Source organism: Rhinolophus sinicus, chromosome 15 (genome assembly GCF_057876585.1).
Source record: "Rhinolophus sinicus isolate RSI-liver-muscle chromosome 15, RSI-T2T, whole genome shotgun sequence".
In the NCBI taxonomy this organism is placed as follows: Eukaryota; Metazoa; Chordata; class Mammalia; order Chiroptera; family Rhinolophidae; genus Rhinolophus; species Rhinolophus sinicus.
In genome coordinates, this window is record NC_142515.1 from 11,084,470 (window position 1) to 11,100,669 (window position 16,200).

Here is a 16,200-nt window from a genome sequence, read left to right on the forward strand (position 1 = left end):
TTCTGGCCCAATCAGTGGGGCCTCAATGGCACTGAATCCACACGCTACAGCCCTGCCTATGGGCCTGTGCATGGGGCAGGGCGGATCCCAGTGGTTCATATTCCTACAGGAGGGGAGAAGCCAGTCGGGCGACGTCAGGGCTTCTCTTACACATTCCACACCCCCAGAAAGCTTAAGGTCCCCCCGGTTAACAATGAAAGATGAAGGCTTGCCCTTTCACCAGTTACCCAAAAATCAAAGTATCATATCTGGAGGCCTCCCTTGATTTACTCACTTGCCATTGGACTGAATGCACCCCTTCCCCAAATCCATATTGTGAAATCTCATCCCTAATGTGATGGCATTAGGAGATGGGACTTTCGGGAGGTGACTAGGTCATGAGGCTGGGGCCCTTGTGAATGGGATTAGTGCCCTGATAAGAGCCTGCCAAGAGCTGTGTTGATCCTTCCACCATGTGAGGACACAGGGAGAAGACAGCCATCTACGACCCAGGAAGTGGGCTCTCACCAGACACTGAATCTGCCAACACCGCCATCTCGCACTTCCCAGCTCTGGGAAATAAATTTCTGTTGCTTAAAACCTACCCAGTCTATGGTGTTCTGCTGCAGCAGCCCAAAGGGACTAAGACGCCACCCCTCTCCATCACTCCTTTTTACCACCTCTCCTTAGTCCCTGTGCCTTCAGATTCCGCTAGCTTTAGTTGATTTTCAAAACTTCAGGAAAGATAAAGTACAAGTGAGAAAGCATCCATGTGACAGACACTATAAATTGACTGCCAATTATAGATTCTCCCCTTCTTCCTTACTAACAAAATCCCAGTTTTGTTCAGGGTTGCAATGTACCTGGCTAGAAAACTTCACTTCCCAGCCTCCCTTGCTACTATAGATGATCCTGTGACCCCGTTTCGGCCAATGAGACATAAGCAATAGTTGCTAGTTAAAACACAGAGGACAGTTCTTTGATAAAGAGACTACTCAGCCAACTGACACCTTTAGCACTTTGCTCTTTCCTTTCTTCCTGCCTTGAATGCAGGAAATGACCCAAGAAGCAGGACAGCCACCTTGGGACACAAGCAGAAGCCTGAGGACAAAACTTTCAGGATGGTTGAGCCCAGGTCCCAGTGGAGGTCAGAGAGCCTTGGCTGCCTCCCCCAGACTTCTTGATATATGAGGAAACCAACACCTCATGTGCTTAAGCAGATATTTTCCACGTTCTCAGTTACTCACAGAAGACAATCCTGACTGATACAGCTCTCCTCCTACCACCTACATATAACCACTACTCATATTTTGCCCCGTTTTCTTCTAGGCCTTTCTCTGTGTGGAGGCAGAGCCCTGTGTTTGAAGTCTGGCTCCTTCACTGACCAGGCAGTTCCTTAAAAATCATTTCACCTCTTTGTGTCTCTGTTCTTGACCTGTAAATATAAAATAATAACAGTAACCTCTGCGTGGAGGTTTTTCAAGTCTTAATGGAATAATACATAAAGTGACGAGCACTGTGCTTAGAGCTTAATGTAATTGTTGCTAATATCAACGTTTTATATCCTGCTTTTTTTTTGCATGGAATCATATACCATGTGATTTTCCCTTGCTATTAAGAAATCCTTGTAAACACCATTTTAACAATGCCTAGAAATTTATGGGCACTTAACAAATGTTAGTTATTATTATTTATATCAAAATTTTACATCCTACTTTTTTTACTTAAAATTATGCCATATGCATTCTTCCATGACAATAAAAAATCTTTATCAATATCATTTTTAATGCTTGCCTGGCATTTTTTCATATGGCTCAACGAGGGATCAGAAAACTTTTTATGAAAGGGCCAGATAGTAATATTTTAGGCTTTGCAGGCCATATGGTCCCTTTAACAACTACTCAACTCTGTCATTATAGTCCCAAAGCAGCCCCAGACAATATATTAAAAAATGGCCATGGCTGTGTGCCAATAAAACTTTATTTATAAAAACTGATGGAGAGATGGATTGGCCCAAGAGCCATAGTTTGCTGACCATAGGCCTCGATCGTCACTGACTGAACCAATCCCTCTTATTGTTAGATTTTAGGCTGGCACCCCATTTGGAGCCACTGTAAGTCTACAGAGACGATTTTGATGCTGATGTCCTTGACTACATTTCTGATTATTTTCTTAGGATAGTTTCTCAGAAGAAGAATTATAATTTTAAGGCTCTTGAGTCATTGACAAATTCTGCAGGCATCAATTTCTTTTTTTTTTTTTTTTTTTTGAGCCAGGCCTTACACTTTGACCTACTTTTGCTTGCCCCGCCGCTGTTTTCCAGATGTTTCCTGAGCAGGAATTCTGTCTCTTCTATGAGTTTCAATTTCTCAAGTGTAAAGATGTGACATCTTATTCTACTATTTATATGCCTTGCCCTCAGTTTTGCCATCTCCCTCCCCCCAACACACACACACACACACACACACATCTGTGCAGTATCTGTTGTGACTGCTTACATGCAATGTACAAAGGAAAGTAAGTGGCTGAGTGAATAAACCTGCATATTTAAAACCCCAGGAAGGCCTGAGCCAGTTACATATGGCCAATCCGTGAGATCTGAATGAAAGGGACCTTCATAAACTAGGTGATAAATAAACTTAACCCTTTCCCAGTTAACCCAGGGTAAGATGTCAAAGAAGACAATGATTGGTCCCAAAGTCCTGTGACCCTCTTTGCTTGCCCAGAGCGTGGTGCCACCCCAGCCCCACCCCTTCCCCAGAGAGGCCCTTGAAGGACATTGGTGGCACCATCTGGACTCTCCACACCCTCTTTCATCTTCCACAAACCTCCGCTGCTTTCGCAGTCCCACACCATGGTGGACCCTCTCACCACTGAGACTGAAGAGAGCTGCCACGTCTGCCAAAATCAAGTTCATAAAAAATGGAAAATGTTCTCCTACATTTCTTTTCACCTTGAATTTTTCGTGAAACCAAATGGCAGTTTCCAAAGGTGAAAAACTGTTATTTTCCCAGACAAATTCCTGTGAAGTGAAAATTGCTAGTTTCACACAGCTCTACCACCGATGACTATTATTACTGTGAGCGTTAGGTTAGCACAATTTGATCAGGAAAAAATAAAACTTGGGTTATATTTCCAGCAGGCCTTAACTGTTCCAGTGACCAGACTTTCATAGACCAAGAGCCAGTGCAGGGCCTTCCCAAGGCTCTGGCCACCACACTCGCCATCACCATCCCCAGGGAGACCCCCTGGACCCTCACCCCCTCCTGATCACGGCCAAACTCCACAACATGCCTCTTAGCCTCCCAAAGAAAGGGCTGTACTCCCTGGGAGACCAGGGGCACCTCCTGTAAAGAACATGGGCTCAGACCCTCTGAGAAAAGACACACAATGTTTCCTAGTCATTTTAGATAAATAGAATTCCTTAACATGGTGACCTGTATGGGAAGCTATTCCCCTCTTTACCCCCGTATATTATAGTTCACAGGGCTGCCATGACAAAGTCCCCCAGATTGGATGGCTTAAACAACAGACATTTATTTTCTCAAAGTCAAGACGGCTAGAAGTCCAAGACCAAGGTGTCAGCAGGGTTGGTTCTTCTGAGGCCTCTCTCCTTGGCTTATAGATGACCGTCTCCTTCTAGTGTCTTCACATGGTCTTCCCTTTGTGTGTACCCATGTCCGACTCTCCTCTTCTCATAAGGACATCAGTCATATTGGATTAGGGTCCACCCTAGTGACCTTATTTTAACTTCAGGATCTCTTTAAGACCCTATCTCCAAACACAGGACTTTGTGGTTTATCTAGTTTAGTGGTTTCCAAATTGTGTTCGGTGGAGCACTGTGGTTCCTTAAGCGACCTTAGGTGCTTCCATGGTTGGGAGGGAGAAAGCAGGTAGAAATCCATGACTCCAACTCTGTCTCAACCAAACCCACTTGGCTTTTATCCATCCTATATGGAAGCTCCATTTAAGATTTTGTTTGACCAATGGATGTTTTTGTTTTACAAAATGTTGGAACACTTCTGATTATTTTTCAGATGACCAGACCACAGTGCAGAGAGGGGAGGAGATGTGCCTGGGATTGTACAGCTACTCATCTGTGTATGTGGGGCAGTGCTGAGCTCTCCCATTCCAGCAGTGAGATCCTTCCATTTCTCCTTCCCGGGGTGGCTCTTAAATGAGCGCTAGGAAACACTGCACCGTACGGATTTGGGTGCCGGGAGGTAAGCATCCTATTGGAGTCAGAATTGACCTTACGTGTCACACAGCATCCTCTTAGAGGTTTGGACATGTGGACCTGGCCTTTAATGTCACAAAATCAAAGTCACAGTGTTGGTCAGAAATTTCCACTTCAAACAAGAAGAAAAAAGTGTCCCATTTAGGTCCATTTGGGTGTCTCATTTAGGAGCCACGCACAGGCTGAGAAGTGATAAATATCTTTGGCGACAAGCCGTGGGTGTGTTTACACGCTTTCCTGGGTGTCTGGCTGTCAACAGCAAAGATGGAGATGAGGGAAAAGCATCAGCCCCCCCACTTAAGACAAAGCAAACAAATCTCCTAAAGCCCAACACACTGAGCTCACAGTAGAAGAAAAGTTTTGTTGCATGTACGTTCTGAAGAAATACCCTGTGCTTAGAATAGCCTAAGTTCTCGGCTTTCAAAAGCAAAGTGATTCTTTTACCTAGAGATAGTTACGGTAGGGGGCAGCTTTTGGGTGAGAGAAAAAGGTATGATCCCAGGCCATACATTTGAGCTGTCCCTGCACTCTCTCCCCACGGGTCAGCTCCGGAATCCCTGGCAGAGATGGGAGTTGGAGCCAGCACCGGGAGAACGGAATCAGACCAGTGCCTTCCTGGGCTCCAGGGTAAACTGGGGAGTCACACCCAAAACCAGTCTGATCAACAGTGGGCAGCCACTTCCCTAGGTTTTTCTTTGAAATGTTCTGATAGGGACCACACCAGGCAGTTGGGGTCAGCCAATTCTGCTCCCTAATAATGCCGGGAGCAACTCTTTATAAAGTCAATGAAAGAATTCTTGGAGGAACAGTTGGCCCTGCAAGATGGAAAGAGCACTGGCAACTCACAGGCTGCTCTTTGCAAGCCCTGCCCCTTGGTCTGGGCCTGACTCTCCCTGACAGAGCCTGGCTCACCTGGGGCTTCCGCTAGCACTCGGCTTAACCTCACCTTTCCAAAAGCATTTCCTGTCCACGGCCCACGAACAACAGCTTTGGCCTTCCCAGGAGGTGGTTAGAAATGCAGTCTCCGAGCTGCCCCAGACGGACTGAATCACGATCGACACATTTACAAGATCCCCACTAAAGGCTGCGAAGCACTGGTCTACCGGAAGTGATCTTCAGGGGCTTGTTCTGGCGGAAGCATAGTGAGAGCGAGCCCGTGTGACAAACCCTGAGCCGTGGCAGGCCACGCCACCAAGAAGCTATGTGGAGAGAAAAACGAACAGCGGTTGTAAGCCGTACAGCGTGAGTCACCAGGCGGACTCCAGTAAAGTGTCATGGTGAATAATAGCAGGATGATTTACTGAAGATGGATGAGGACTCCCCCAGCTCTGCCGGAGAACGGAGCCAGCTCGGCATGAAACTGTCCACACATCGCTATGTGCAGGCACTGTTTTGTGTGCTTTGCATGCATGTAATTCCTGCATCAGTGCTGTGCGGTTGGCACGCATGTCACAAATGAAACGATGGAGGCTTCTGGTACAAGCACTCCGAGAGATAACCTGACACTCTTCCACAAACTTGAATATCCCTCTTCCCTAAGATCCAGCAATCTCCCTTCCATATGCATGTCCTATAGAAACACACACCTGCAGTAAGAGGCACATACAAAAATGTGCATAGACGTGCTGCTCACAATTGTGAAACAACTGGGTACAATCCAAACGCCCATCGAAAAACGACTAGATAAATAAATTGTGGCATCTTCATACAATAAGACATTCTCCAGCAGGGGAAAAAAATAAAATGGCTGAAACACAGCCTCGCACAGTAACAAGGGTGAATCTTAGAAATACACAGAGGGCGCCAAAAAAATGTATACATATTTTAAGAAAGGAAAAAAAAACTGTATTAAAATTGTAATAATATATACCAATAACAATAGATGAATACAAGTCATGTGTATACATTTTTTTGGCATCCCTGGTATTTAAGTTGGGGAAAAAAGGAAGTCACAGAAGACCTTCTAGAGTACAATACAAGTTTTATAAAGCTCAAAAAAACAAGGAAAAATAAGCAGCATATTATTTAGGGATGCTTATGTAAATAATACACATGTTTTGTTTTGTTTTGTTTGGTGTTGGGGAGGGAACCATAGACACAGTCCAGATCAGTTACTTCTGCAGTGGAGCATGAGATTGAAGGAAAAGGCCTGTTGATGATGAAAAGACATTGGGAAAGGTCTTAGGTTGGGAACTGAGTTCTCGGGGATTCATCATTCACTTGCATGCTGCTTGTCTTCTTTCATACGTGCAATAAGTTATAGTTTTTAAAAAACTAATGAAAATGTTGAAAACCAAGTCTCAGAGAGACTAAATAGCTTGGCCAGGTTGACACAGCTAGTAATTGGCAGTGCTGGGTTTGAACCCAGGCAATGGCTACACAGCCCAAGTAAACCACTGAGCCGTGCTGCCTTTTGTGAGGTAGGGTGGCCTCGAGCAGGTACAAATATTATCTGCAAGTGAGACGATGGGGTGGACTGACATTAAATGACCCATTCTCTTCGTGGGGGTGGGGGGGCTGGAGGCAGACACCCCCTGCCAGAAGCCATCAGGGTGAAGGCAGCGTGGGCCTGTTCTCTTCTCCCAGCTGATTCCAGGGGACCACATCCTGCCTCTGAATCTCCCGCCTGCCTCCCTCCACTAGGCACAGGGTGACCCCAGCTTACAAAGGGCTCTCAGAAATCTGCCTGCATTTGCTCCAAGCTCAGGAGCAAAACTGTGCAGTTATCACAGATGTGCAAAATAACGACGAGAACCAGAAAGCAGAAAAGTAGGTCAGTCTAGTCAGATTTCAGTTCATCATTCCAGCTCCCAACATTACCAACAGAGCGTTTAAGAGGATCTTTCTTTTGGATAACACATCACAATTGTGGAAAGGGCTTCTACCCTCTCATGGTTTCCTAACACTCAATTTGGTGAGTGTTTACAGGTAAGGAAAGCGGCGCCCAGAGAGGGTTAACAAATCACCCAAAGTCAAGGCTGTGTGACCTTGGCTCATCACTTCTCCTCTCTGGGCGTCAAGTTCCTCCTCTGTGAAACAGAAGGGTGGAGGCTGGTTATCCATAAGGGGCCTTCCAGCTCTGACAACCTGCAGTTGTCAGGAGGGCAAAACCTGGAGAAAATCTCTGTTTCCCAGCTTTGCTGGTTCTTCTGGAAGGAGTTAATTACCCCAGTACTTCTGCACTAGAAAGACACCATGGTTCAAAATATTCAAAAAGTAAAAGAAAAAGACAAAAACACTTGAGAAGAAGAATTAACACGCACACACACACACACACACACACACACACACACACACACAAAAGAACAGACAGCCCCTGCTGCTCTATTTATCATTTGGGCCAGATTCTGAAGCGCCTAAGAGAATCATTTGGATTTCTTGTTCATTGTGTGGCTCTGATAGCAAACCACCTATCACAAAGTGAACACAAAGGAGAGAAGAAATAGAACCATGCTGCCGGCTGCATGGTCTCCATCGTGCAAAGACAATGGACATTGGTTTAATTTCCCCACAGCCTCCCCAACTGCACTCCAAGCAAAGTCAGATGTCTCCTTCCCAGAAAGTGGAAGAGGAAAATATCAATCTGTTTCGGGGAAAGTTACGAATTGCATGTGCCTGAAATACTTGATATATGACTGTAGCCTGGTGAGCAACAAGTGATTCTTGCTGTTGCATTTGATCTCGGGATGGTAATGTGCTCTCCTGACATCATCCAAATGCGGAATGACTGAGGATGTTTTATATAAGATGGTTGCGAACTTCAAAGGCTACTCTTAACCTCGAAACACTCCCCCCTCCCCCCCGCCGCCTCCCTCCCTTTCTTCTTCCTTTCCCTCCAGGCCCTCCTTTCCCTTCACCCAGCAAATTGTTTCGGGGCCAAAAGTGATTGTAGGATGATCAAGAATCAAGGAACTTGTGGCAGGTGGTACCACCTGTGTCTGGGCAACAGCCTCACGGGCCGCATCTGCTCCCCAGTTGTGGAGGGAGGTGGGGGCTGCGTCTGAGGAGGATTCCCAGCGGGGCTGAGCCAGCAGCCTAGGCTGCCAGGAAGGGGAGTTGGCAGGGGCTGATCCCCCACCACCTTCCGGCTCTAAGAGATGGAGGAGGGCGCCCTAGGGACCCGAGTGCCAGTATGCAGGCCCTGTTCAGACCCCCACATTTATCACAGATAAGGAAACTCAGGCCCCGAGAGGTGAACCCACAGTCCCCCAACACTGAGGGGCAGGGGCAGAAGCAGACCCCAGGCACCCCAACTTCCTGCCCTGAATTCTCCTCCAACACCAACCTCTACACCCATGCTTGGCTGGAAGGGAAGGTCATCCCATTCGCCTTCTTCCTCCCTTAAATTAACTGGAAAGAACATTAACAGGGCACACTCTGTGCCAGGCACTGTCCTAAGCACTTCACATGGATTAACTCATTTGGCCATCACAGTAACCCGCTGGGTCTCAGCCAGGGCGATCTGGCCCCGCAGAGGACATTTCTTATTGTCACGATGGGGATAAGGGGTGCTTCTGGCATCTAGTGAGTAGACACCAAGGATGCAGCTAAACATCCAACAATGGACAGGACAGACCCCACAACAAAGAATCACCCAGCATAAAATATCAACAGCACTACGATCGGGAAACCCTGCATTAACCCTATGAGGTATGTATTACTATTATTATTATTAATCATTGTAGTAGTTGTCATTGGTCTGATGTGGGTATTCTTATGTTACAGATATGGAAACAGAGATATGTGATTTGAGGGTCACGCAGCTCGTAATGGCTGAGCCCGGATATAAACCTATACAGGCAAACTCCCAGCCAGGACACAAGTTTCCTCTCTAATTATGCAGGGAATGCAGGAAGCCAAGTTCATCTAAAATATCCCAGGACTACAGATCACGCCAAAAAAGAACCCTTGGCCCGCACCCAAATTCACTCCCCTCCCCAGAGCGATGCATGCACACTCCCCAGTTGGTGCATTTCTTCAGCCCTTTTCTCTGCACATACATGAACACATAGAGCTCCACCATCCTGTTGTGTGGTTGGAGAATACTTTTGCAATTTGCTTTTTCTCACTTACCTATTGTCTTTGAAATCATTCCATACAGGACATGCAGGCTACATCGTTTTTAAACAGGTGCTTAATATTCCGTGGTTTGGATATCAACACTCCCCTATCAATGGACATGTGGGCTGTTTCTAGTTTTGGACTATTTGAAACATATGGTACAGTGGTCAAAAGCAGCGGCTTTGGAATCACACAAACCTGGATTAGAATTTTGAACTAGCTGTGTGACTTCAGAGGAGTTCCTCGACCTCTCTGAGCCTTGGATTCTTTATCTGTCAAATGGGAATCTCAAAGGACTAATGTTTAAATTTTCAATGAAATTGTGTGAAAAGGGATGAATGCAGTGCCTGGCACATAGGAAACGCTTAAAAATAATTTGCTATTATTATTACTATGTATCATTATAACATGCAATTAATAGTAGTAGTAGTAGTAGAAACAGTATTTGTATTATTGTTATTAATCCAATTAGTAGTCTGCCCAAACCAATTCACCTACAAGTGCCATCAAAATTCTCTGGGGAAAGTGGGTCAAATGATGGATTATCTCACATCCAAAGACTGGAAATACTTTCCCAGCACTAATTCACTCACCTGCACGTCGCCCATCAGGAGCCAGGGGGCTGCAGAGGCTCATGATGTAAGTGGGTTTACTATGAGTCACCTTCCACCCAACCAACACAGAAATGCCAGCACTCACAGGGAGACTCAGCCCATGAGTGAACACAGAAATCAAAAACAGGAGGACCGGGGGTCCAGGCCCAGCTGACCCCTGAACGGAACTAGATTAGGACATGATACTTGACAGACCAGCTCAGGACTCAGTGGGCCACAGTAACCAGGGATCCCACACTGGCGTTTCAGCGAGAACACCTACAGGAATGAGACAGCTCAGAGGCTGAGGTTGGTCTCAGGCTGAATTTTGTAAACAGGGCTCCATTTAGCTCCACCTTGGGTGTTCCCCAAGAAGAGTCCCCCAGGTCCCTTGGGGATGGAGGGATGGAGGGATACCTCTTTTAGGGGTCTGAAGCAGGGGTCCTAGAGCACAGGCTTGCCAAGGAGCTTGCAAAGACCACTGTGCCAAGAAAAGATTCCCTAGTACTATTACTGTTATTGCCCACGTCGTGGATGGGACGGCTTGAGTAGGGGGAGCTGAGGCCAATAGTAATGGACACCCGTGTTTCCCTCCCACTGCTCCTCCTTCAGGGGTCTGGAAGGACCCTACCACTCTGGCCATGAAAGTGGGATCATAGCCGGGGTGGACCAATCACAGCAGAACCTCACCCAGAAACAGTGATTGGTGCTGGGGATGGCACATGACTCAAAAAAAGCCAATCAGAGATCTGCATTTTTTCCAAACTAGGAGGAAAAGGGTAATAGCTTTCCTTCCTATGATAGCAAACCTTGTGGATGTGTCTCTAGAGCTTACGGGCAGCCATGGAGGCACCTAAGAGCACAAGGCCAACACAGAAACATCCGTGGAGAGATGGAGAGTCTGGCAGCTCTCCAAATCCCCGGAAGCACTCCTTCTCATCCTCCCAGTTCCCTAAGCCAATTGATTTATTTTTTGCTTAAGCCTATTTGAGTTGGGCTTCTGTCATTTGCAAATAAAAGGGTTCTGAGTAATACATCAACCAAATCTGATAAGGCAGTGCTGCAGCTGGGTATGGTTTAAATGGGATGGTTTAAATGGGCGTGAACAACATCTCAGCGACACCTAAGGCTCATGGACCAGAAGTTCCGGAAGAGTCCTTAATGATCGCGTAAGCCTGTGTTCCTCAAAAACCATCATCATTTTTCAAAGACAGGAGGTTTGTTCTACTCAAAGCAAGAACCAGCCCTATCCGTCCTTGACGATGGTCCTGCACTCCCACCAGCATGCTAGCCGTGATTCTTCCTGAAGTTCAGCATACACTTGGGTTCCTGGAGAGGAGAGCTTTGGAGAGAAACACCCTCAAGCTCAGAGCTGGGCTGAGGATGTACATAAAAAGCCAGAGAGGGACTCAATCCTAGCGAGGGAAACAGACTCGCCAGGAAAGAAACAAGCTCCTGAAGGCACTGGCTCAGGATTCCAGAAGAAATGCCAAGAAGTGTAAGCCTGGAGTCTAGGGGGACTTGGTGGCAGAGCTATTTGACAGCCAGATCTCTATAGGTCCGATTTTCACTACCCTGCTCTACACACGTGGGCTCTCTCCAGGACAGCAACTGTGCCTGGTCACCTGCCAAGCTTGGCCCCCAACCACCTAAGTGTCTGGATAAAGGGTACACATATGCAAGCTTGCATGTGTGTATACATGTATGTGCAAATGTGAAGGCATGCATGCACAAGAACTGGGGGGCACCTGAGATGGGGACTCCTGATGACCTGCTACTTCAGGTGTTTGTGTGAGGTAGAAGGTGGGAGGGGTGTGTGATGTTTATAAATATGGTGAGTGCATGTGGGTTAGGGGGCATGCATGCCTGTGAGCAGGGTAGAGGAGGGAATGTGAGCGAGAAGTACTTACAGAGTATGAGGAAGTAGGGTAAAGGTGGTGAGGGGATGTGCAAATGCTGTATGTGCACGCACAGGTACGCATATGCCTACACACGAAAAAACAGGCCCTCAAAACAAGGAGTCTGATTGACTTGTGGAGGTGAAATGGGTAGGGTACATATCTGCTGGGCGTGCATGAGGTGGGCGATGTAAGTGAGGGGTCTACTGGGGTTAAGTGGCTCCCTGGGGACTTCCCTGCCAGCCTTTCCAGGGGACTCAGCGGGTCCCATTAGGACCCTCCTCCTAGAACCTCCCATATAACCAAGAAGGGCAGAGGCAAGCTGGTGCAGCCACGGCCCTCCCAGCCTGGCACGCTGCCGGACTCAGAAGTCCTCCCCAGAGAAGCAAGACTGGTTCCTCACCCCAGTGTGCCAACACACCTCATGTTTGGCCTAGAGGCTGGGGAAATGAACTTGTTGGGAGAGACGCCTAATTTGCTCTCCAGTCCTGAGGCACCTTCTGGGTGCACAGGCGAGGGAGGGGTGAGCAAAGCTAAGGTGGTGGGGATCTGTCTGCTGGCTCTCGCTCCTCCTGGTGAGCTCCCCACGAGGACCTTCAAGGAGGCAGCCAAATCCATGGTACTTAACAACCAAGAGCTGTGTCTCATGGAAACAACTCTACCCCCCAAGAACGGGCCACACTGGAGACCCTGGCATGATGCCAGCTCTGCAAGGAGAGTGAGAAGTTCTGGTGTCTGCAGAGCCATCTAAATGGAGCCAGAACCACCAGGAACTCAAAGCCACTCATTTCCGGGCTGAGGAACTGGGTCCCCAGGCATCTTGCTGGTGCACAAGTTAGAACAGGCCTGGCCTGCATCACATCTCGACTTCTAATTCTGGTTCACGTCCAGCACCCACACGCCAAGCTGGCTGAAGTATCTGGTCCTTTGTGGTTGTCCATCTCTGTTCCACCCCATACTCCTCCACCCTAGGCCTTTTCCACCCAAATCAAAGGACACTCATCGCCTTGTGGTTCCCACCGGTCCTGGGATTGACAGGGTCAGCAGCCAACGGGAGGTGGGCTGCACTCTGGTTTCACCGGAAGGCTCCTGAGGGAGACCCCCACGTCTCCCCGAGCTCCGTGCGTGACCCACGCCCTGATTCCTTCCTCCCACCCGGATGATGAAATCATAGCCTCGATCTGGACCCGTTCATGCCACAAGATAAATTGTCAAAATGTTTTGATCTAATTAGGTCTTTTTCAAGTCAGCTGAAAACCATCAGGCGGGGAGCCAGATGGAGCTGGTGATTAATGAGGGACATTTGGTTGCTTCTCTGCATCCATCATGGAGCCCGTTTGGGCGGGAGTGTCCCAGTCCTCCGCCAGGAATGGGTATGCAAGGCAGACAACCGAGGCCGAGCTCCACACAGTGGGAGACCTTTCCTGGTTTCCATGGACAGCAGAGCATGGCCTTTTCCCCACGAAGCTCCAGAAACTCTGGTTCCAAAGAGGCTGCCTTGGAGCAGGCCCCAGACTCGGGGTCCGCCTCTGGTCTGCAAGCAGTCCCAGCCCCGTTCGGGGCCACAGGTGATGCCGCCATGCTTCAGCAAAGGGGAGGGCAGACCGGAAGGGAGACAGAGCATCTCTGGAAGCGGGGGAAGCAGTGGCTGCTTCTTCCTCAGATCCAGGCACAGGGGCTCTGAGGCTCATTCTGCGTGGCCATCTTCACTCTGCTGAAAGGCACCCTGCTCCTGGACGGAATGGTGGGGAAGGGCTTCAAGGGAAGGTTCTCTCTGCATAGGGAAACAGCCTCAGAGGCGCTCTCTAGAGTGCTGGTCCAGGCTGGGCCTCCCACTAGCTGTGGGACCTGCAGTGAAACCTACCTCTCTCTGAGCTTCTGGTGCCTCATGGGTAGAAGGCAAGCAGGGCCCAGCCCTCTGCTTCTCCAGCGGTAGCCAGAGTTGTGTCCTCTACGTTGAAATCAGCTGGGAACATTTTAACAATACTGACACCGTGCTGCACCCCCCGCAAGCGAATCAGAATCTCGGGATGTTCCTTGGGCATCGGCGTTTCTCGAAGGTCCTCTGGTGGCTCTAATGCGCAGCCCAAATGTAGACCCCATGAACTAGAGGGACATCCCTTCTTCAGCCCAGCTGAGACCCACTGAGAGTTGGAGCCCGGAGTGTCAAGCCTTGATTTCCTCATCTAAAGACTGGGGCTATTCCAATAAATCAGCCTGTAGTAATGGGAACGGGGCTTCCCAGCAAGAGGAACCTGCGAGTACACTGGATGGTTTCTTAGGGAGAACGGGGATGGGCAGGCCTCACTGCAGGCATCACAACAGTGTCTCCGTATTATCCGTTCATCTGGAAACAGTACCGAGCACCTCCTACACACCAGCACCCCTGGGATGCAAAACAGAAATGGTCCCCACCCCTGACAACCTCACAGAATACTGGGGGTGGGCGGTGGCATTAATCAGTCATCACACAGCATGAGATTACAATCTGTGGCATGTGCCACGGAAGCCAGGAGAGGGCCAGTGCAAGGTCTGGAGACTTGGAAAGCTGCACTGAAGAGAGAACTTTCGAGCTGACTGGGAGGGCAGGTAAGCAGGCCACGTGGTGGAAGCTGTAACCCAGGCTCAGGGAACAGCATTTACTCGTTAGCAGCCTGGTTTCCTTCTCATGTTTTCATTTCTGGACCTATGCTCTGGCTTTGACTACACACACGTATTTAAGAGCAAGAAAAGTACCTTCCACATGTCTGTGTGTTGGAATCATCCTTAGGTCTGTCTCCCCAGCTGCACTGAAACCCCACATTCTGCACATGCAGAGCCTGGAATGGTGCTTGGAACACAACAGGTGCTCAGTTTATTTTTACTGTCTGGTGGATGAAATGAACAAAATCTTACCTTTGCTGGCATACCTGCCCCCACTCCCAGCCAGGCCTCCAGGAGAAATTATAGCTCATCCAGGGAGGGCATTCTGCCCACCCACCCAGTGGTTCCTAGTTCTATGTTCTGAGAACCTTAATGAAGGGGTATGAATGAAGAGATTCTAAGAGGACAAGTTATTCCAACTGACAAACTCCTAACTATCCTTTAAATGCCAGCTCGAATGTCCCTTCCTCCAGGAAGCCTTCCCTGACACTCTGATAGCCACCAGATTGATCTTCTATGATTCCATTGTCCCATTTGTCACATTTGACCTGATGTATTGGTTATGTGTCCACCCCTACCTCCCCACATTTCAACTAGTAAGTTCCATGAGTTCTGAGGCCTGCGTGGTTTGCTCACCACTGAATCTCCGGCACATAGTAGGTGTTTAATAAATGGTGAATCAAGTAACATCTCAAGACTGGAGACCAGTTATGATTACATTCACAGCTACTATGCAGGCATGTGAAAGCATTTTGGCACATATGAAGATAAAGAGAGGAGTGGGTAACATAGGATTGACCCATGGCTCCTGCAGAAGGCCTGACAGGTGGGGGCGGTGTAAACCTTCTGGCTAGCCCTGGCCTTTCTCACAGTGGTAACCCCAATGCCAGGAGCTGAGAGGTGGCATCTCAAGGTCCAATCACCAGTTCTACTGGAAAGCCAGCTACATGCCACCCTGTCGGTAACTGGGAACGAGAAGCAAGAAGACTGTCTACTCCTTGAAAAGAAACTCAATAGTGTCTCTACTCTGAGCAGATGCTGTGTCTCTCCAGGGTCCACAAACCCATCAGCTAGTGGCAACAGCGTGCGAACGGCCCTGGCTCACTGCTGCGAATCACCCCAGCTGAACACTTTTGGTTAAAATTTCACACACACCCTGACGTGGTTCCCAAGACCCAGGATTTGTTTTTCCTGATGATCCTTTTCTTTGATCAGTGAGACTCAGTGAAGAAGAATTTACTGCATCATTTATTTTAGGTAGCTGGGAAGTTGTGTGTCTTCTAAACAGTCATGGGACCCTCCTTCCCCAAACTCCAGCTGCTCCGTCTCATTCAGGACCTGGCCCTAGGATGGGGAGAAGCTGGAGTGTTGATGGAAGGAAAGCGCCTCGCCCTCAGAATATCTGGCTTCTAGCCCTGCCACTGCCCACGTCCTGCCTGTGTGGTCTTGGGCAGGTTGTACCTCCTCTCTGATACTGTTTCCTTATCTGTACAGTGGGATAGTCATACCTACTCTGGGGTTACGTGAGGCTTAAATACCACACTGGTGTGAAAGCCCTCTGCCTTTGTAAGAAGATGTCCTGGCTGGAGTTGCTGTTATTATTCTATGGTCTCATCCAGGAGTAGAATGGCTGCTCCTGGGCCCCCAAACTAAGTTCCTCTTCTGATCTCTGAAATTCCGTTAGTACAGGATTTCTCACCTTCAGCACTGGGGACATTCAGGGCAGGGTAATCCTTATTGGGGGGAGGGGTGTTTAGCAGCATTCCTTGCCTCTACCCTCTAGATGCCA